Source organism: Phascolarctos cinereus, unplaced genomic scaffold (assembly GCF_003287225.1).
Source record: "Phascolarctos cinereus isolate Bilbo 61053 unplaced genomic scaffold, phaCin_HiC Scaffold_7;HRSCAF=346, whole genome shotgun sequence".
In the NCBI taxonomy this organism is placed as follows: Eukaryota; Metazoa; Chordata; class Mammalia; order Diprotodontia; family Phascolarctidae; genus Phascolarctos; species Phascolarctos cinereus.
The window spans coordinates 142,849,600-142,872,407 of record NW_027556180.1 but is presented as its reverse complement, the minus strand read 5'-3'; the positions used below and the strand labels follow the sequence as shown (position 1 = coordinate 142,872,407).

Here is a 22,808-nt window from a genome sequence, read left to right as displayed (position 1 = left end):
TACACATTCAATTGGGTATGGAAATCTGTCTTACCCTACAGGAAAATAGGGGGAGAAGGGGACAAGAGAGCAGGGGCGTGATAGAGAGGAGGGCAGATTGGGAAAGAGGGTAATCAGAAGCAAATACTTCTGAGGAGGGACAGGGTCAAAAGAAAGAATAGAATAGACGGGAGGGCAGGATAGGATTAAGTGAAATAGAGTTAGTTTTTACAACATGTCTACTAAGGAAGTATTTTGCATAACTGCACATGTACAACCTATATTGAGTTGCTTGCATTTTCAATGAGGGTGAGTGGGGAGGGGAGGAAGGGAGAAAATTTGGAACTCAAAGTTTTAAAAACACATGTTTTAAAAAAAATGTTTTCACATGCAACTGGGAAATAAGAAATACAGGAAATGGGGTATAGAAGTCTATCCTGCTCTACAGGAAAATAGAAGGGAAAGGGGATAAGAGAAGGGAGGGGGAAGAGATAGAAGAGAAGGCAGACCAGGGGAAGGGGTATTCAGAATGCATGCCATCTTGGGGTGGGGGGAGGGGTGAGAAATTTGGAACTCAAAAACTTGTGGAAGTGAATATTGAAAACTAAAAATAAATAAATTAAAAATAAAATTAAAAATAAAAAAATAAAAAAGACTCAAAAAGAAGAAACAATTAGAAGAAAAGGGATAATTTATAGCAGTGTAGACAGATTTACTAGCTCTAGAATCAGAATTCAGCTTTGTCACTTTCTATTAGCTTGACCTCAGAAAAGTTAGAACATCTTTGGATTTCATTTTCCTCATCTGAAATACAAAGGGGTGAGACCAGATGACCCATAAAGCTCTAAATCTTGTATATTTGAGACCCTCTGACCCTAATTGTATAAGGTACCAATTCTTGGGTTCCTGTCTTATGTGGTTCTTCAGATAGGAGATGTATGGCATCCTACAAACCTGACTGTACCACACAACAAATACACATACACACACACACATACACACACACACACACACACACACACACACACACACCCCACCCTCCATACTTCCCCACCAAACCAGGTGAATAAAGAATAAGAGGCTGGGGAGGAGAGACCTACTCAAACAGCAGCTCTTCCATCTGAATGATTGAACCTTTCCTGATAACCATAGGCAGGATCTGTACCTCTATAATTCTAACAGCTTACTTGGACAATATTTTGGTGGTTGCAAAGCACTTTACATACATTATCTCATCTGATCCTGACAATAACCCTATAGTTATCATCATCCCTATTTTAGAAAAAAGGATACTGAGGCTTAAAGAATTTCCAAAACTTGTCTGTGGCTAGATGACTTCTAAGTGTTAGAGGCAGGGCTAGAACTCAGGTCTCTTTCCATGACCAACTATCTATATGACCCTGTGCAAGTCAGTTTACCTCCCAAGGCCTCAACTTCCTCATTTCTAAAATGAGGGGATTTGATCAAATGGACTCTAAGGCTCATTCCAGCTCTCTTTAGAGCTATGATCCAATTATCTTTTCTTTACACTATTGTGTAGAATATACACAAATATGTGTATACACACAGAAACACATATAAACATCTATCTGTGCATATATGTATTAGGTACATATATATGTATATGTGTGTATATATGTGCATGTGTGAATGACACACCATAGTGTAATGAAGAGTCATAGGATCATACCTCTAGATAGAGTATACACGCACACATACATATATAATACATATACAGTGCATGTGTATATATTTATGTATATATTACTATATATCTTATACACACACACACATGGAATGACTTACTTACGTGATAAAAATTTAACCCATTCACTTACAGACCACAAGTAGCTCGGCTATATTTATGCTAAGACTATAACCTAGGTGACCTAGCTCTGGCATATACTTAAAGAGAAACAGACAGATGGACAAACAGGCATATGCAGATAAACAAAGGCAACAAATTAGGGGTTAATTAATTAATAAAAGGGAATTAATTAATTAATTAATTATTTAAAATTAATAAAGGGAAAAGTCAAAGTAGAAAAAGAACACAATATTTTCAAAACACACTTTGCTATCACATTTTCTCCATATTTTTGGCATCTTTTAGAAAATATACAGAAAAGAGTAGAAAATAATCACAAAAGAGAATTACATGTATGATCTTTACATATATGGAATACAAATATCACCAGTTTGAAATAACGAGCTATTCTTAGAGAACAGGGCGTATTAGGCTTTTCACCTAATTTATCTCAGTTCTATAGTATTATAATATTGGTTGATCAATTTGTGTCCAATATGCTACCAGTATTCCAATTTTTACTAAATACTTTCGACCCATAAATTTTTTATAATGCTTCCACATGTCCATTAAAAAGTAATCAAGGACATCAGCCTATTCTAATTATCATTTTAATACTGTAATAAGCAATTATGGAAGTATATTTCATCTTGCTATACGAATATACTATTAACTGAAAAATTCTCTGTGCCACTTTTGAACATCGTAATTCATGATTTATAAATGGAAGAATCTGAGTCATGGCAAAGACAAAGCCAGAGAAGTAAGTAGCCAAGCAATGTTATCATTGCTTGCAACAAGGCCTGGCTCCCTTTCTTGCCCTTGGAAATAGAATGTTTCTCGTGATTTCTAGCAATCTTTGGTTGTATAGTAATATAGGTGTAACTTATCGAAACTCTACTTTTGCTTCGTATCCTAACATGAAAGCCAGTCAATCCCACTTGACCTGTGAATCCTTTTATTTTCAGGGCCAGACCACTCCGATCCACTGGTATTTCCCCAGAAATACAGGTCCAGATGAGATTGGACCACAGCTATAATCTAGTTTAATCTGAGTATCCTCAGAGCTCAGACATAGTTTTATTTTTATTGGCCTTGAGCTTTCTCATAAATTTGACTATTTAGAGGAGAACCGGGATAAAAAAAAAAATTAGTCAGGCCTCCTTCCTTGAAAGACTGAATGAAGCCCACAGGACTACCTTGGATCAATCATACCTCACAGAGACACAAAGACTCTGAAAGGCCCTAGATTTAACTTAATGCCCCAGTCATGACTCACACCCCAGTGCTAGTTCTAGGACCAATCCAATAGAAGAGTTAAAGGTTCAACTTGCATCTAATCAAGAAATAAAAAGCATGTGGCACATTTGGGCTAGTGGCAAATACCAGAGTATGCAAGAGGATGGCCTTTTCTCTTAGCCCCAGTTGATTGAGGCTGTATTTATTTCATTCATTTCTAATAGTTAAGGTCTATAATCCCCTCCTTTAGCTTACTGCTATCACATTCATTTGACAAATGAGATCCCAGACTGTATTTAATATAAATGCAGATACAGTGTAAATAATACTAGCGTACTGTCAGAATAATAGCATCAAATGGATATATTTAGTGCAGTCATTAAAATAATCATAGATTATCACAGTTGTCTTCATGTTGCATCATGCAGGTTATGAGATATGAGCAATTTAAAATTCACTGAAAATTTTTAAATACTTGAAATCAATTCTCATTCCCTCAGTTCACAATTATTAGGATTTTTTTTTTTTTGCTGACAAAAATTCGGCTTCTCTGGCTGTTCTTCCGTATTTCCGTCCTTTCTTATATCTAGGAAGGAACTAAAGAAGCTTCCCATGTGACTTAATAACACTAATAATGTTTATATAGTGTTTTAAAACTTTGCAAAGCATTTTACATATCTCATTTGATCCTCACAAAATCCCTAAAAGGCAGATATTGTTATTATCTCTATTTTACACATTAGGGAACCGGTTAAATGACTTGCTCAGGGTCACAAAGCTAATAAGTATCTTAGACAATGAATTTGGGCATCCCTGATTCCAGGTCCAGCTATATTACCTAATTGTCTCTTATCCCCATTTGAAAAATGAGGAAACCAAAACTGAAGAGATTGAACAACTTGTCCATAGTTATACTGCTAGTAACAGAAAAGAAGTAACATTTGAACGCAGTCTTCCTGATTCCAAGCCAAATATTTTTATCTCACTGTACCATGCATCTGTGTTATATTTTATGTTATAGAATTTACAGTAGTATATTACAAAATAAATTTAGGAATCTTGAATCATCGTCACCTGCTGCCCAAAGATATAACCAGTTTCCTAGCATTAAAGGCTAGGAAGGCCTTAAGAAAAAAGGTAAAGCAAGCAGAATTTGCCTTCTATTCATATTCCCCTTCTGCATAGTTTTTTTCCCCTTCCTATTACATTTCCTCCATTTTAATTTTGTTTTAAAGGGAAAAAAAGTATAAAAAGCATCATGTTTAGTCATAAACTCAATATTTTCACGTAATGAAGAGTAAGCACCCTGGCAGAGTTCAGTGCCCTAATCACTGTTCTTTTCCTCTTTTCCCTTCTTTCCTCTTTTTACCTTTCTTTCCTCTCACGCTTTTACTTCTTTATTCTCTAACCCCCTTCCCTCCCCATTCTAGATGTGGGGTAGGAAGCAATGCAATGGGAAATGGTGAGCAGTAATGCCTTTTCCTGGACGTATTATCAGTCTAAGAAAATAAGTTCAGTTACAGTAGTCTTTCCTTCCCTAGAGGGAGGAGAGGATTTTTCAGGTTTTGCTTTTTTAATGACTGTGTCAGGAAAAAAGAACAAGCTAGTGTCGACCAGCTTTGGTCACATTTGATATGGTAATGAAGTGGGTTTTGTTAACTGAGCTTCCATGGTGTGGCATTTGTGGGAGTAGGCTGGCTTTGGAGGCCATTCCCCATAAATGAAAATCAGCCTGTGGAGATTAATCAAATGAAGTGTTTTCCCTGCAGGCATCAAGAGGAGGTAAATAATTCCCAATGCTTTTCACTCTCCAAAGAAATCCTTAGAGAGTGGCTTATCACTTGTTTCTACTATTTTGTCAATCTTTCTGGGAGTAGGATATTATATTTAACACACAGGAGGGAAAAGAGACGGAGGGAAATATGAATAAAGGAAGATTATATAGCTGAGTGCTGATAAATTCTTGGAAATAAAGACAAATAAAAAAAATAGGTCAGGTGTGTTGACACACATTCCTTTTAGTCTTTCCCCTTTCCACCAGATCAAAAGCTAAGGGGAGTGCTTCCTCTCAAGAGATAGATACCAACGAACCCAGCCCCTGTATGTTTGTGCTTGGAATATACACCTATCAAAGGACCTTTCTTTAAACTCTAGATATGTCCTTACTGGTCTGATACCAGTTGTTTAGGACCCAGGATGCTCCTTTGGGGGTTATCATCCTTAGATTTCTTCCATCTTTACTATGAAGTGCACTGTAATATTAGCTTTCTAGAGGCTTATTTACCACCATTACCAACTGGAGGAATGTTTAAGAGTGAAGTAAGATTTGACATCTATATTTCTCAAAGCACATAGTGTAGGCATTTGCAGTTGGAGATTTCTATTTGGTCTCGTGGCCTGGTTCTCAATACTCCTAGGATAAGGACCTTTAGGGCAGAGGAATAGCTCAGAAAGAAAGATCCTATAGGAAGTCAGCTCCTGCTGATCCTGCTGACATCTTTATATTACAGACCATTCTTGTATTTCTAAGATGTGTTAATCTATTCTTCTAGGGCTCCACCTACAAATCCTGTAAATTCTAAATACAAATCTACCTCCTTGCACACTCTTCATTAAAATATAAGCTTCCTGAGGGCAAGAACTGGCTTCTTTTAGTATTTGTATCCCTAATACTTAGCATAGTTCTTGGCCTAAAGAATATACTTAATAGATACATTTTCATGCCTTAATCACTTCCAGACATCAGATATTAGAGACATAGAAACCCTCACATAGGACACTTCAGGAACATAGTTACCACAACTTCTCTGACACCATTCCCAAAGAAGTATAATCAGTAGACCAATGAAAGATGAGAAACAGGCCTACAAGTCCAGGCTTCTGAGTCCATACTACTCAAAGGTAGCCAAATCTCAGAACTAAAGAATCTCAGAGTGGAAAGGATATTAGAAGCCACCTAATCCAACCTAAACCTGACTGAGAAGTCCCAAAATTCTCCAAAACTCCTGGCACATTTATTTGTTTAAAGACATCTAATGAGGAGAGTGGAAATGACATTGAAAAAGAGGCATTAATATCTGCTCTGCCACTGCACCCAAAGGAGCATGAGACCTTTCTATCTGACATGCAACCAGACATTTCCCATGCCCTGTCTCCCCTTTTAGAATGTGAGCTCATTAAAAATAAGGACAGTGTTACATTTATTTTTATTATCCCCAGCAGTTAATAGAGTGCTTTGTACATAATAAGGACTCAGTAAATGCTATTTGTATTTATTTATGTATTCACTCATACTTCCAAGTTAAGTCCACTCCACTTTTGTAATGTTCTAATTGTTAGGGCAGATAGGTAATGCAGTGGGTAGGGTGATGGGCCTGAAATCATCTTCCCAAGTTGAAAGCTGGCCTTAGATACTTATTAGCTGTGTGACAGTGGGCAAGTCACTTAACCCTGTTTGCTTCAGTTTTCTCATTTCTAAAATGAGCTAGAGAAGGAAATGGCAAACTATTCCAGTATCTTTGCCAAGAAAACCCCAAATGAGGTCACATTGAGTCAGACATGACTAAACAACAATTGTTAGGAAGATTTTTTTTTTATGGAAACTACTCAATTTCTCTGTCATTCTATCCTCCCAGGCAGCTCTCTACAAGGGGCAGACATCTCGACTGGTTACCTAAACTCTATACTACCACCCAGTTCCTACTGTTCCCTTCTCATAATCCTGGCTATAGCAGCCTGTGATAGAAATGATGATGCCAGTAACTGCTTTCAAGAGCTATGGCACTATGAAAACCTGCTATGGAAGTAGCACTTCTCCCTCTACTTTTCTTTTACTTCCTTTTTTCCCTCTACACTGAATATTTTCAGTCCTTCTGATAGCTAATTGTTAATATGTAGAGCTTTAAGGTTTGTAAAGCACTTTTAAAGTATTATTTCATGGCCAGAGGAAGGAGCCCAAGGGAGCCACTTTGGTACTGTCTCCTGAGCCGCTGGTCCCTTCTTCCCAGTCCCCTAGCCAGGCCTGGCCTGGCCTGGCCTGGGGAACATCGGCCATGGGAAACCCAGCGACCCGATGGAAATCATATGGTATAGAGTGTTTGGGTGATGTCTACTTGACAGATCTTCAAAAAACTGAAGACAGAAGTACCTAATGCATTTGAGACAGAAGTAAAGTTGGGGGGAGTGGGGCAAACAGAAGCTGCTTTACTGATCTGCAACTTGGCAGGACACTAAAATGTCCACGGACATGAATAGCCAGGGATCTGACAGCAATGAACAGGACTATGACCCAAATTGTGAGGAGGAAGACAAGGAAGAAGATGAGGACCCTGGGGATACAGAGGAATATTATGAGGGGGTAGCAAATGATGGTGAACAACAGGGAGCAGATGCCTTTGATCCAGAGGCAACCCAGTTTACCTGTCTGACTTACAAGGAGTCAGAGAGCACCCTGAATTAGCACATGGCCAGCTCAGCCTCTATGTCAAAACTGTCTCATTCAATAGCTAAACTCGTATTAGTTAATTTCCACTGGCAAGTCTCAGAGACACTGGAAAGACACAAGTCCAATTCTTAGCTGTTTGCTGAGGCCTGAGTTCAGCCTAGTCTATCGACATATGTAATGGTACACTCTCCCTTCACTGTGCAGGGTGCATGTAGTTTGTTCGAAAGGAAAATTTTCTCTCCTTGGCTTGTCAGCACCAGTTTTGCCGAAGCTATTGGGAGCAGCATTGAACAGTACTGATAAAAGATGGCGTAGGAGTCAGGGTCTCCTGTATGGCTCAGGACTGCCTTCCCAGAACACCAGAGGATTTTGTGTTTCCTTTGCTGTCTAGTGAGGAGTTGAAAGATAAATACAGATGCTACCATTTCAGCGACTACGTGGAGAGCCATTATCAGCTCCAGCTGTGTCCCAGTGCAGACTGCCCATGATGGTTATCCAGGTACAGGAGCCCAGAGCTCAAAGAGTGCAGTGCAATCGATGCAATGAGGTGTTCTATTTCAAGTGTTGTCAGATGTATCACGCCCCTGCTCCACAATCCAGAAATGGCTCACAAACTACATAGTGCTCACACTAAAGATTGTCTCAAGTACAATATCTGTATTGAGAAGAATGGAGGCTGCATTCACATGCAATGTTCTAAGTATAAACGTGACTTCTGCTGGATGTGTCTAGGAGACTGGAAGACTCACAGCAGTGAGTGCTATGAGTGCAGTTGGTACAAAGAAAATCCTGATATTGTAAACCAGGGTCAGCAGGCCCAGGTGAGGGAGGCCCTTAAGAACTACTTGTACTTTGAGAGGGGGGAAAATCACAGGAAGAGCTTAAGAGCTTACAGCTAGCGGCACAGACCTATTCATGAGAATATACAGGAAAGAGTGATGACCAATCTGGGGACTTGGACTGACTTGAAGTACCTGAAGAATGCTGCTAAGCTCCTAGCCAAGTGTCATTACACCTTACAGTACGTGTATGCATATGCATACTTCGTGCAGTCTGGACCTAGGAAGAAACTGTTTGAGTATCAGCAGGCCCAGCTGGAGGCAGATATTGAGAACCTTTCATGGAAGGTGGAGCTTGCAGATAGCTATGACAGAGGGGACTTGGAAAATCAGATGCACATAGCTGAGCAGATGAGGAGAACTCAGCTAAAGTATTTCCATGACACCTAAGTCAGGCCACAAAAGGATATGGGGTGAGAGGGCAGAGAACATTGAGAAAACAAGGCACACAGCAGCATCATTGCATGGAATGGTCACTGCCACTGGAGAGCACAGACCAAGAACAAGGCCCAGTCCCTCAAAGCTCTCCCATTTTAGTCACTTTTAATTTTCTTCTCATCTTTCTGCTTTTGCTTGTGTCAGGTAGAGGCCATATTGAATTGCTGTCTTTATGGGACTTTTTAAATTTCCCCTGGATTGTTGTTGGGAGGGAGGGAAAGTTTTTCTGAATGGCTGTTAATATTATTAGAGCATTACAACTTCTGTAATTTTCAAAGGTTGTAAAATTATACAAAACAAAACAAAAAACCCTAGAATAATACTTTAAAAAATAAAATATCATCTCATTTTATATTCACCATAATCCTGAGAAATATGTGCTATTATTGCTCCCATTTTACAAATAAGGAAAAACTGAGGCTGGCAGAGGGTAAGTGAGCTGCCTGGAGTCACAAGACAGCGTCTAAGGCTAGATTTGAATTCAGCTCTTCCTTATTGCAGGCCTAGCAGCCTATCCACTATGCCACCTGGAAGGCAACATAGACGTGCCTTCAATTTATACAGATTCAGATTCTGAGAACTAAAGGTGAAGAATAGAGTTCTCCAAAAAACAATACAATGGTATCTATAAGCAGGTTAGTAATAACAAAATCATAAATATACATGACATTTCAACCCTTGCAATGTATTTTAAATGCATGACCTCATTTTGTCCTCCTAACAGTCCTCCAAGGTAGTTATTACATTTAATACTCCTAGCTCACAGGTAGGGAAACTGAGGCTCTAAGAGTACAAGGGACTTGCCTATCTTCATACAGCTAGTTAGGGTCAGAAGTAGTTTTCAAAACCAGATCTTTCTGCATATCAGCAGCATTTAGCACTCTCTCTACTATCTAGGCTCATGCCCTATTTGTCAAGGTCCTAAGGACAAAGAAGAAATAATACACACAAATCAGAAAACTAAAGAGACTCATCATTTTTGCTATTATTTCACTATTTTTATTTTCTAGCTATTTTTTGTACCTCTTAAACCTTTTCTGGTCATTTCTTCTTACCATGATCTTTCAACACCTTCTCAAACCCTGACTTTTATAAGACCTGACACAGGTCCTATCATTTTAAAAGTGCCTGATTTTTTTTCCCCCTTTATTCTACACAAACACCCACAGGCAAGCACACAGAGACACACAATAACACATACATGTTAATACACATACAGGCAAGTACCTGAGGATGCAATTCTAACCCTGTATGCACTGAGGTCAGAAGTTATCTATGGTGCTTTTTGACTAGTCAAGAGGGTGGTTGATGTGAAACAAAGCTGACTGCTATTATACTTCCAGCTATTTTTTCTTAGCACCCCCAATTTGGTTTATTGAGTTGGGAAGGCATTATTTTCAAAGATCCAGAAATTTTACAAGAAAACAAGGAACTCCTTGGGAAGTATGTTTTGGGGGAGGGGGACCTCCTGGAAGTCAGGAATTTGTGCATATGAGATGCTTCTAAGTCATCAACAAGTAAAGCATTTATTAAGTGCTGTGTGCCAGGTATTGTGCTAAGCATTGGGACAAATACAAATAGAAAGAAAGATAGTCCCTATCCTCAAAGAGCTCACACGAAGGATGACAGAAAGAAGGAAACTGAAAAGCAAAAGGCTAGAAGGATAAAGATTCCTTGGATAAAACATGATAGAAGAAATCTATAGTGCAGCCTGGAGAGTAATGAAATATAGCTGTCCTAGGCACCCTCCTAAAATGATGGCGCCATCTGATCAGACAAAGAAAAGCAGTAGGGGAGGAAGGAAATTCCATTTCTAAAAATAGAATATTGCTCTAAATGTCATAATAGGTGATAAATGGGGTGGGGGAGGAATCATACCTAAGTTCCAAAGCTCAGTTCTCACAAACTTGTGTGCATTTTTTTTATTTTAGGGTTCTTAGGGACTAATGTTTAGGCATACCAAACAAACTCATAAGTGCAAATCATTTATATTTTTAAACTATGCTTTGTGCAATCAACTAACAAAAAATTTAGGCACATTAGGCTACTCATTTCAACTCTCTGGACCTCAGTTTCCCCATCTGTAAAAGGAAGGAGTTAAATTCTGTTTTTTGATGTTCCTTCCAGCTCTAAATATTCTAATCCTACTCAACCAAGTTATAAAACTTGTTGCAAGGTCTCAATCCTGTTCAGCTATTTTATAATTTCTCTAGCAGTTCAGACCTAGTCTACCCTTTTAGCAGCAAACCAGCTACCCTCTTTCCTTAAGGAAACGGCAAGACTCTTTACATTTGGTTATGGAGGTGAAGTAAAGTGGGGAGGATTTCCTATGTGCATTCCCCCCCCCCCAGCTCCACCTTTAACCCAGGGCTATTATTGCGTAGTGTAGGAATAAGTGAAAAGAATGTTAAGGGAAGACATTAATAAGAATGGAGGGCTGACTCTTGTTGAAAGGATATAGGGAAATTCTTACTAGAAAATTTGCTATGTATATAATGTTTGAGGGCAGACAATACTGTCCTACCTCCCAACCTATCTCCACCTCAGATGAAGAATCCAGATTGAATCAAACAGAACATTAGACACAAAAAGTTTAGGCTATCTTCAGTATATTTATGGAAATTATTTCTATTCCTGTATTTTTGCTAGGATGAGTTCAATGTTGCCTAGTTGTGTCTCATCCTAATAATTTACTTTTATAATCACTTTCTGAATGCTCTAGAGGGGTATTTGAACTTATTGGCAACCTTTAGATCAAAATAATAAATTTCTAATGCTTAGAACAGTCCAATAATGTAACAAAGTGGTCCACTAGGTACTAAGCACCCCATCATGATGTTATAGATGTTATAGAACAACAGTGGAATGAAAAGGGCTGCTCAGGAGTGAATGAAAAAGAATGCACTAATCACTTAAGATGTGTAAAACATTGTGTTAAGTACTGGGAATACAAATAGAAAAGCAAGATAACACTGTTCTCAAGGAATGCATATTGGAAGAAGGGTAATGATGCAAAAAAAAGATGTGGTTTCAGCTACTTGTTGGATGAAAAGGTCCAGTGGTCCTTAGGGAGCAGTGGCAAAACAGATGATAGCATATCATTTTTAGTGTCACTCTCACTAATAAAACTACATCTGTTTCTGATGTTGAACCTTATGACAATGCCAAGAACTTTGGTGACAAGGGATTTCTCTTCCAGATTTTCAGTAACTGATTGCTAAGGGAGATATGGAGTGGCAGGGAAGAGGAAAGATTGTTTTTGAAGCACCTGGAAATGCAGTTGATAAGTCCCATTTTCACAAGGATTGCATATGATACCTGTGTCTTTGCTCTGGATGTCTTGCTGTTTAAATGTATTAGAATCTCCCAAAATGAATGTCAGGAAAAGGCTGGAAGAAAATTTGTTAGGGTTTTAAAAGAAATGATTCTTGATCAGATATTGGTTGGACTAGTTGAGCCTTGAGGTTCCTTTTGATGACATGGAAGAGATTTCTCTCCTGGATATGTGGTTGGGTTGGTGCCCTCTCCATTTCCTCACCTATATGCTCTCTTTTATACCCTATGCAGTTTCTCAATAATACTGTGGACAGTGATGAAACTCATATTTATATGGTACCTTAGGGTTTCAAGAGCTTTTTCATTAAGACTCATGATAAAGCAGAACAAATCCATCATTATAAACCTGGAGTTAGGACTCAAGTTTTAATCCAAGTTCTGCCACCTTGGACAAGTCATTTCACTTTTCTGGACTTCAGTTTCCCTATGTGAAAAAATAGGGAAATAATACCATGCTGACCTATCTCATCTGAAAGTTGAAAATGAAGATAAATAGGAGCTTGTAAGAACACAACTTCAGTTGATGCACACAGATTCATTGAGCCCAAATGAAAAAATGTTCTATTTTGAAGATTCAGTTTCATATCTTATCCAATCATCCACCCAGGTCATCTCAGCATTTGCCTGCCACTGCTGACCTCCTCCTCCCCACCTGAAGTGGCATCCTTCAAAACAGATCTGAGACTTGGACTTCCATATGTAGGTCTTTCTGACCCATGCTCCATCCCAGGAGAACATCTTCATCTGCTCACCTTCAGAACTCCTGCCTGCGGGCCTATGTCAGTTGATTGGTGACTGAATATGCACAATCTACTCCTCTTAGTCCACTCTATCTTCTGGGTAGCCCTAGACACCAGACCATACATCAACTTCATATCCCATCTAATCATCTATCCAGGCAATCTTAGAATCTACCTGCTATTAAGTATGCATCTTCCCAGCCCCCATCCTCCTCTTCAGAATATGACTCTCTTTTGCATATTGTTTTCCTTTTTTTAAGAATGCAAGCTCCTTGAAAGCAGGAACTATCTCTTTTTAAGAAATATTTCTATCTTCAGGACTTAGCACCATGACTGGCACATAATAATTGCTTGTAAATACGTTTTTATTTGTAGAATCCTGAAAGATGTAGTAGAAGTGATTCAGGGAGTGATTTTTGAAAGAGTAGAAAGAATACAAGAGCTACCACGGGAAAAGACCACGTGTTATAGGAATTTTTTCAAAAAGGGAAGAGAATATAGCTTAAAGACTCATAAGCTAGTGAACTTTATTTCAATTTCTAAGGATATTCTAAAGATTATTTTAAAAAAGAATACTTAATGAAGATGTAGAAAAATAAGTGTTAGGCTCATAGCTATCTTTGTTTCAACAAATACATGTCATACCCGACAAAAATAATTTCCTTTTTATGTTGAGGTTATGAAAACGAGAGATCAGAATAAAATAACATTTGTATATAATATGCAAAGATTTTTAGCAAGTACTTAAAGTCTACCATATTACTTTTTCTGGAGAAGATAAAGCGATGAGGGCTAGCTAGCAGTAAAGGTGGATTGGTAATTGGAGGAATGGTAAGACCCAAATAGTATGCAATGATGGGTTCAATGTCAACTTGGAAGGAGGTATCCAAATGAATTTCACTGTGATCTGTGCTTGGTTCTATGCTAACATCTTATCAATGATTTCAATAAAGGTACAGAAAGTATACTTGTCAAATATGTAAATAACAGAAATCTGGAAAGGACAGTTAATATACTGAGTGACAGCCTCAGGATACAAAAAGATCTTAATAGGCTAGAACATTCAGACAAATCTAAGAAGGCAGAATTTGTTGATAATAAATGTCTTATTCTTGGTTTCAAAACATCAACTTTTTAAGTAGAAAATGAGGGAAGCAGGGTTAAACTTTAGTTCAACTGAAAAAGATATGGAGGTGTTAGCAAACCTTAAGGTCATTATGAGATAGTAATGTGATTATGAAAGCCAAGAAAGATAGTGTGATCTTAGAATATAAAGTAAAAGAGTCCCTTTGAGTCCAGGACTAGGGAGATAATACATCCAATGGGTTGTACCCCAGTAAGATCACACGGGGAACTATGTTCAGTTCTGGTGACTTTAGGAAGGATACATACACACACACACACACACACACACACACACATACACACACATATACATATATAATTTTTAATTTTTTTATTTTAGACAAATACTAAACCTAAATATACAATAAGAAAATATTATAAACTTAAAAATAAGAACAGAAAAAAGCATTGCCACGTGCACAGGAGAATGTAAGAAGATTCAAAATACACAGCAATAAATTCCCATTTCAAGAAAGTGTATATAATAAATACTATGCATTGTGTTGAGAGCTGTCCATCTTTTCTTCGCTTCTCTGTAAATTTTCTTTTGTTCTCTGTTGTGCACTTTTTTTACTTTGTTCTTTTTTTCTCTCCTCTCTCTTCCTAAAGGCTACGATTAAGCATGGACATATACATTTATGCATACATACACACACATATGTAGGTACACACATATACACATACACATATATACACAGACACACACAATATACATTTAGGAAGGATATTACAGTGTATCTAGATGAGAGTAGCCAGAATGGTGATGGGCTTTGAGATCTTGCTATGATTAGCTGAATGGATTGGGGACATTTAGCTGGGGGAACGGAGTAGAGGACATGAAAGTTGTTCTTTAAACATTTGAAGGTATTTAAAATGGAAGAGGAAATTAGATTTGTTCTGGTAGCCCCCAGTAAGCAAAACTAGGTACTGTAAGTGGAAGACAGAAAGAAATACATTTAGGCTGCACATACAAGACCCAAATGGAATGTCCTGCCTTGGAGACAGTGGATTCCTTCTTCATAGTGCTCTGTAAGGAAAAGGCTGGATTTCAAGATGTTAGACCGTATGTAGGAAGGATTTTTAATCAAGTCATTCTACCTCTGTTCTGTGATTCTTTTTCAGCATATTTACCCATTATAGTGGCCCAAATCCCACTAATCAGCTATAATCCGATCACCTTAGTGACACTATACAAGTACAATCGACAAAGATACCACATATACTCCAAAAACCTGTGACATGGATGGAATCCTGGCATTTTAAACACTATGCCAGTGGAGTCCAAACTGTGAGAAGCTTAATTATATCAAGAAGGAAACAATTCAGATCTAGGCCCAGTGATAGATGGCATGTCACTTTTCCAAGATTCAGCCTAGCACTTTTAGACAGGATCATCACCATTTTTGCATAAAATATTGAAATTTCAGGTGACAGAATCAATCACTTGGAGATCACATTTGTCAAAAAGAGGTAGCAATTTGTATCCATAGAAGGAGTGTCCACATCTACAAAACTTCAGATCCTTTAAGTATCCAAAAATTTAAAAATGCAGGAACAATCAGAACATGAATTGCCAGCTCTACTTCATCAGAAAATAATTAAAAATCCCACTGTTAATTTCCCTATTGTAATTCCTGCTCAGTCCTCCACTATCATTTTCTATGCTTATGATTGCTGTTTCTTTCCACTGCCATTACAAATATATCTATGCTGTTCTTAGTAATCTTAGTCCCTGGAAATAGTGCCAACCCCTTTAGGTTTTCCTGAAATAGGACTATTAAAAAGATTAATCTACTAAAGGAATAAAACATTCTTAAACATCAAAATTAGATACATAAAAAGATTACAGGGGGCAGCTAGGTGGCACAGTGGATAGAGCACTGGCCCAGGATTCAGGAGGACCTGAGTTCAAATGCGGCTTCAGACACATAACACTTAACTAGCTGTGTGACCCTGGGCAAGTCACTTAACCCCCATTGCCCAAACAAACAAAAAAGATGATAGTGTTCAAGGCTAAATGTAGTTATTGTGCTCCATTATAAAAACCTCATGCCTTTGCTTCAAGTATTCATCTACTTAAAAATATACACATACTTCTTTGAAAGACTGTGCTTAATCTGTCAAAATAAGTTGTACAAAGAAAAAAAAATGTGCCTTAAAAGCATTCTTAACTCTCTAGATATCTATATGAGTAATATGATGAAATAGCATCAGCATCATTAGGTCTATATATACAATTTGAAAGGTATCTTTTTATAGCAAATAAATTCTATGACCATTAAATTTTTTAGACTTTTTTCTATTCCCTGTTGGGTTGTTTTGAGGTATATATGCCTTTTATGACTCTAATGAGATACCATTTGGCAGTTTCCATGTGGAGCCTTTGGATGACTGCTCCTTTATTTTTCCCTTTAAGAGATTTCTAACCAGTTTTATGCTTTTAATTTCCTTCTTGAAGCATTGGGTGATCGCAGTACTGCTTCTAGATGTGAGTCTTCTTGTCAGACTGACACGTTTAATTAAGTTATATTCACTATTATTTGGTGAGCAGTTCAATCCCATTTATCTCTGTAAGTTAACCACTGAATGCTCTGCAAATTGTGCCAAGTTCAGGGGAGTCCTAAAAGCTAATGCTTCTGTTATCTAGAGACTTTCTTCCCCATATCATCAATTGGATACTTTGAAGTCTTCTCAAATTGCAGTAATTGAATTCAGTCCCCAGTGTAAATCAGATATACCAGGCCATCTCTTCCTTCTTCCCAATTTCATTAGATTTCTTTTCCAAATAGAAGTTAATCAATGGCTATATTGGTGTAATCAAGGGTAGGGGGAGCTAGAGTACAGAGTGCCTAGGAAAGTTTCAAATCGTAATAGCTACTATGAAAAATTTGTATTTTTCACCAAGATTTTGTAGACTTTTTTTTTGTCATGGCAATAGCATTTGTGTATAGCCTACAGACATATTCTCAGAATGATGTTTTTAAATGCAAAAAAGAGTAAAATACTGAAGATTACAAATGAAACAAATCATATTGAAAAACAATTAAAGTATTTTTAAAATATTATATTCACACACACTAAGTTCATAAATCCTACATTAAGCCAAGAACTAACATTCAAATAAACATCCTTCTGATAGTTTGTTCTTTCTTAATGGCTGTGTTTATTTCTCATTCTTTGTGTTCTGTGTTGGGGACAAAATCAAGTTTAAAAAGCTTTTAATGTCTTATTTTCTGATTTAGCATATATAGAAATGTGACTATTTAAAATGGGCTAATTCAAAATGAAATTAACCTTCTAATTTATTCACTTTTAGTCTTTATCAGAAATAAATTATTTAAAGAAATGAAGTATTTTAGGCCCAGTAGGATGGACAGACAGACTGACACAGACACAGATACACACACACACACACACACACACACACACAATGCAATTTTAAAATTTTGTACTAAAATGGCTTAGGATCATTTTTTTACAACTTTTGCAGAGGATTAAGTTCTTGAAAACATGTCTAGAATGATTCAATTAAATAATTATCTCTTATATGTAAAGCACTGTTCTGTCATAGTCATCAAAAAAATGAAATCATCTTCCTCCTCCATGAGAACTGTGTAAACTATATAGTCTTTCAATAACCCCATCAGACAAACAAAAGGTATTTAAACATGTAAAACAAAGAGGAGGATTTAAGTAATCAGATATTTTGGCACAAAATATTTTTGCCCGAAATATCCAGATAAATAAAAGAAAAGCTAATTGTCCCTTTTATAAAGCCTCATATCTCTAATTTTCTGAGTTGGATTATTTTTGTTGATATTTTGCTGGTTAGCTAGGTAGCACAGTCCATATAGCACCAGGTCTGGAGTAAGAAAAACTTGAGTTCAAATCCAACCTCAGAAACTTACTAGCTATGTGACTCTGGGCAAATCACTTAACTTGGCCTCAGTTTCCTCATCTATAAAGTGGAGATAATAATGACAATTATCTCCTGAGGTTGTTGTAAGGATTGAATGAGACAATAATTATAAAATGCTTAGCACAGTGTGAGAGAATTAATATTACACTATGTTAATAACTAATTATTAATTGTGATACAACTTTTTAGCTGTAAAGTCCTGTAAAGACCCAACTACTGCTAAGATCATTCAGTCTCTGAAGGGCATGGCTGATTGATGAGATTTCTCCTAGACCTCAAGGAACATGTTTCTCAGTTTTGGGCAGGACCCCACTCAACTGGGAGACCTAACTTTAGAGTATAAAAAAATCTAGTCTGGACGAGCTCCTACCCTGAGGAAATTAATCCCTGTCTTTGATCCCCTGCACTAGAGTTTAGGGTGACCCAGCTCATAAAGAAAAAAAACAACAACCAGAGAGGTCTGGGTGTAAATGGCCTCCCTTGCCCAGATTGCTGGAGGCTGCTGAGTCTCATGATCAAGACACATTCTCAGCAGGAGGAGCTGTGAAGACTTTTAGCCCACATTCTCACTAAATGTCCACCAATCAAAGTTGATTTTCACTTGTCAGGGGAATTCCCTTTCAAAAGGAATTTAAGGCATCTCAGGGTCTCCTTTTGGGTCTTTGGTCACCAAGAGAAACCATTGACCATCAATTTATTGATTAATTGCTAGCCTTATTAATAAATTGATTATTAATTACCCAGAAACTCTGTCTCTTGGAATTTTCATTTGTGACAAGTTCCTGGCAGAGAGTAAGCATTACAAATATGTTAGCTATTATTATTATTAATGTGACATTCTAGCTGCCCCTATAATTCACATGTAGGCTATAGTATGATGGAATGAGATAGCTCTCTACTCTCAATAACAGAAGACAAATATGTTGTCATCACAACCCAAAGAGGAAGATTATATATTCTTGAATGAACTCATTGAAATGAGTATGTAGATAGAGCACTTATACAATTATTTCCTAAATTTAATACCATCATAATACCATCACTTACCAACTTGGGAGGGGGGGGTAACATATGATTAGGAACCATAAGACTAATGAAATGGTAATGATGAAAACCAAATCAGAGCCAAAATCTGTTTCACTTTCAATTGTTAATGATGAATTGTAGATCAATTGGAGGGGGTAGTGAGTGGGGAGAGTCAAAACTGTGATTTCATTTGTATAAGGAGCTCTATGTGGGTCTCCACAAATGAATTCTAGCACTTCACTTCCAACTTATAGTCACAGAAACTGATTAAAGCATTGAGAAAATAAGTGGCTTGTCCAAGGTCACACAGATGGTATATTCTAGAAGCAAGAGATGAAGCCACGTCTTCCTAACCCTGAAGCTAGCCACACTGCCTCCAGTAGAACTATGATTCATCTAAGTAGTATTCTGATGGCTCCTCATAGGTTGAGAAGGTGCTGATGATTCCTGAAGGAGGATGAGAATCATCCTCATCCTAATCATGGTTTGAGGAAGAGGAGGAGAATTCCTGAAGTTTTGGGTAGTAAAGCAGAATTTCTGGGAGGCAGACTAAGCTAGAAGGGTTCTGAGTATTTGCCCAAGAAAGTACTATATGTCTATGGTCTAAGAAACAATGAAGTACAGAGATGCTCATCAAGATGTGGGCTACAGAGCAATGAATTCTTGGGCCATGGAAACACAAAGAAATAAAATAGCTCTCTTCCTCTTCTGCAGTAATGTTGTGGAGTAGTTACATCATTTACAGATTACTCTAAACATTAGAACTTTGTCAATTTGACCAACCAGTTGATAGTTTTCTTGGAGAACAACAGTCCATTTATATTGACATCATTGCTATATCGCTTTAAATAACACCTTTGTTATTCAAGTTCAACTGAGTCCCTACTTCAGCAAGGCAATCCTTTTGCTCCTCCCTCATTGATTCTCTATACAAGTCTGCATTAAAGCATTTTCAAACCTTTCTGTCTTTTCTTGAGCCTTTGAGACATTTTCTTCTTTTTATCCTCTGAGATGAGAACTTTGAGAAAATCGAGGCCACTTGTCATGAGTTTTCTCTTATCCTTTTCTCTTTATAACAAAACCTCATAACATATCCTCCCACTCTGCCTTCCTTTGCTCCAGTTTCTGATAATGCCAAGGACAACTTGTCTACATGTTGTTCCCATCCCTTCTCATCTTCTCCAGCATATTCACCCCGTTATTGCTCCACTTCTCTCTAATCTTCTATTTCTTCCTCTACTAGTTTATTCTCTATTATCTTCAAACAAGACCAAATCTTCTACCCCCTTTAAAAAATTTCACTAGATCTGCTATCTAAAAAGTTATTACCCTATACCTCTTCCCTCTTATTCAATCAAACCCCTAGAATAAGCTGCATATAACTTCACTTACTCTTCTAACCTAAAGAGGAACTGCTCTCTCCAAAGTTAGCAATGATCATGTAATTGACAAATTTGATGGTCTTTTCCACTAATACTTTTCAACATATCTGCTGAATCTGACACTATTGATCACTTTCACCCCCTTTCCACCTGAGCTTTCATGACACAGAAAGTCTCTATTTCTTCTTCTCTTACCTGTATGATCACTCCAAACTTAGTTGCTTTTACTGCATTTATGACCATATTATGCCCCTAACTACAGTTTTATCAAAAAAAGGTTCTGTCCTGGCCCTCTTCTATTCTCTTTGCATGTACTTTGTTAGTGACCTCATCAGCTTTTATGGGTTTATCATCTCTGTGCATATTACAAACAGATCTACATATCAAGATACTCCCTTGAGCTCCAGTTCCACATCACCAGCTGCCTACTAGACATTTCAAACTAAATCTTTCAAAGACCTTTCATTCTCATCCTGTCCAAAGGAAAACTCATTAACTTTCCCCTAATTTCTCCAATCTCCTAGATTCATAACCTTAGTGCTCTCCTTGGCTCTTTTTCCTTCATCCTTCATTTCCAATCAGTCGTCAAAACTTGCTATTTCTACCCCCGTAACATCTCTTACATCCAAGGGTGTGCTAAAGTTTTATAGCCAGCTCCCTTGGAGCGGAAATGTGCATACAACACATAACATTTTCTTTATCACTTTCTTAAGTCTAGATAATCAATAAAATGATAAGCCAAGCCTTAATATATAACATTTGCCAATAACTAAGGTGTAAATGTTCTACTAAAAAATTAACAATAAGGTCTCACAAGCCTATAAGAGTTAGCTCCAGCATACCTCTGCTTATATCCATCTCTTATCTCTATTCACACAGCCACTACCTTAGTCCATGCCCTCATCTGTTCTTGCTTAAATTATAGCAATGACCTCTTAATTAGTCTTCCTGCCTTGAGCATCTCTCCACTATCCATCTTCCACATATTTGTCCAAGTGATTTCCTATATGGGATGATTTAAATATGAAAAATAAAGGCCACACCAGTTTGGAGTGCAAAATTATCTGCAAAATTTTGCAGGAGGGGATGACAGATGATGAGCAATGCTGTCTCATGAAACAGTTTAAAACAGTAGAAGAGAAAAACAACATGAAAAAAAGTTTGGTGTGAGATTTACCTAAGCCAGATCATCCAGACAGGATTTATTGACAAAATAAATATATTGGAAAATGACCAGATTTGCCAGCAATTTGATACCAATCCATTCTCATCATTGATGACAACAGAAGCACATTGTAATATCTAAACATCATTTTTTCTTAGTTTCATGAGGTCATTGAGACTGCTCATAATAAACAACTCCCTCTTTCCCCTTCTCTTTATCACAAAACCTTGTAACATATTCTCCCACTATGCCTTCCTTTTCTCCAGTCTCTGATAATGTAATGACCCTTTTTCTTGCCAAGGACAACTTACTAGTTTATTCTCTATTGTCTTCAAACAGGCCCAAATTTTCCACTTCCTTCATAAAATTTTTAAGTTTGAGAGTTTTGAGTTTGAGTGACCTGTTCCTCTCAGCCTCTATAAATTTTGTTCTTTTGCCAGTCTCTTCCACAGTGACACAGGTACAGGTAACTACATGAGGATCATGAAGGATGAGTTTTTGTATAGCAACACAATCTAAGGTTTAGTTGCTCTTGCTTATCCTGAGGAAAAAAGCTCTACTTCTAACATATAGGTCTTTATTAGTAAGATGCTGGATCTTGTGGTGTTCTTGAAGATGTGTGCCATGTGACCTGGCAGTCATTTGTACCTGACTGTTAATTGGCCAGGGTATAAGTACATAGCTTTTAACATAGTCTTTTCCACACTCATGACTGATGTCTGAGACCACTCAGCCTTGGCACATATTCAAGAAACTCGGTGGCCTTAAACATAGGTAGGAGTAAAAACCTGCAACAGGCTGGTTCTCATAATTAGCCTAGAAATGAAATATAGTCAGTGACCTCAGGTGGTGTCAGTTATCTCAGAATGGGCAGTCTGCTAAGCTTGAATACTAATAAATATCCTCATAATAACCTTGGCTGAAGCTACTGTTATCTTAGTGAGTGGGCAGCTGTTAATAGGAACCCAAGAACAGAGGGAATAAGAGACATAACATCGTGCATAAGTTACAATAAATGAAGAAAGTAAACATGTTGAACCTTTGACAAGAAAATATATGAAAGGTCAAGGGGCTAGAATAGAGTATTATTGACTTTCATCTTGCAAGCAGGAAAAAATACATTGAAAACACATTTAATACTTAGTTTCTTCTACTTATGAAAGCAGACCCCCAAAATGGGGATTGTGTTTGTATTTTCAGTATATAAGTAGTATTAACAAGAATGAGAATAATCCTGCCTGGATTAATCATTTAGCCTTACTTCTTTAGGGAGAAATTAATCATCAGTAGCTCCTCAAATAGTGAGAAGAGTCACAGTTGTCAAAATAATTCACTAGCTGATTAAAAAAAAAAAGGCCACCCAAGAAAA

The 22,808-nt window shown here is 37.4% G+C and overlaps 1 protein-coding gene and 1 pseudogene across 1 annotated transcript in view; one reads left to right on the top strand and one right to left on the bottom strand.

Moving 5' to 3' along the window:
- Positions 1–22,808, bottom strand: part of GPC5 (glypican 5) — a 580,550-nt gene that overhangs the window by 542,849 nt on the left and 14,893 nt on the right. The window lies entirely within an intron of this gene.
- Positions 7,260–8,698, top strand: LOC110193807 (E3 ubiquitin-protein ligase ARIH2 pseudogene; annotated as a pseudogene).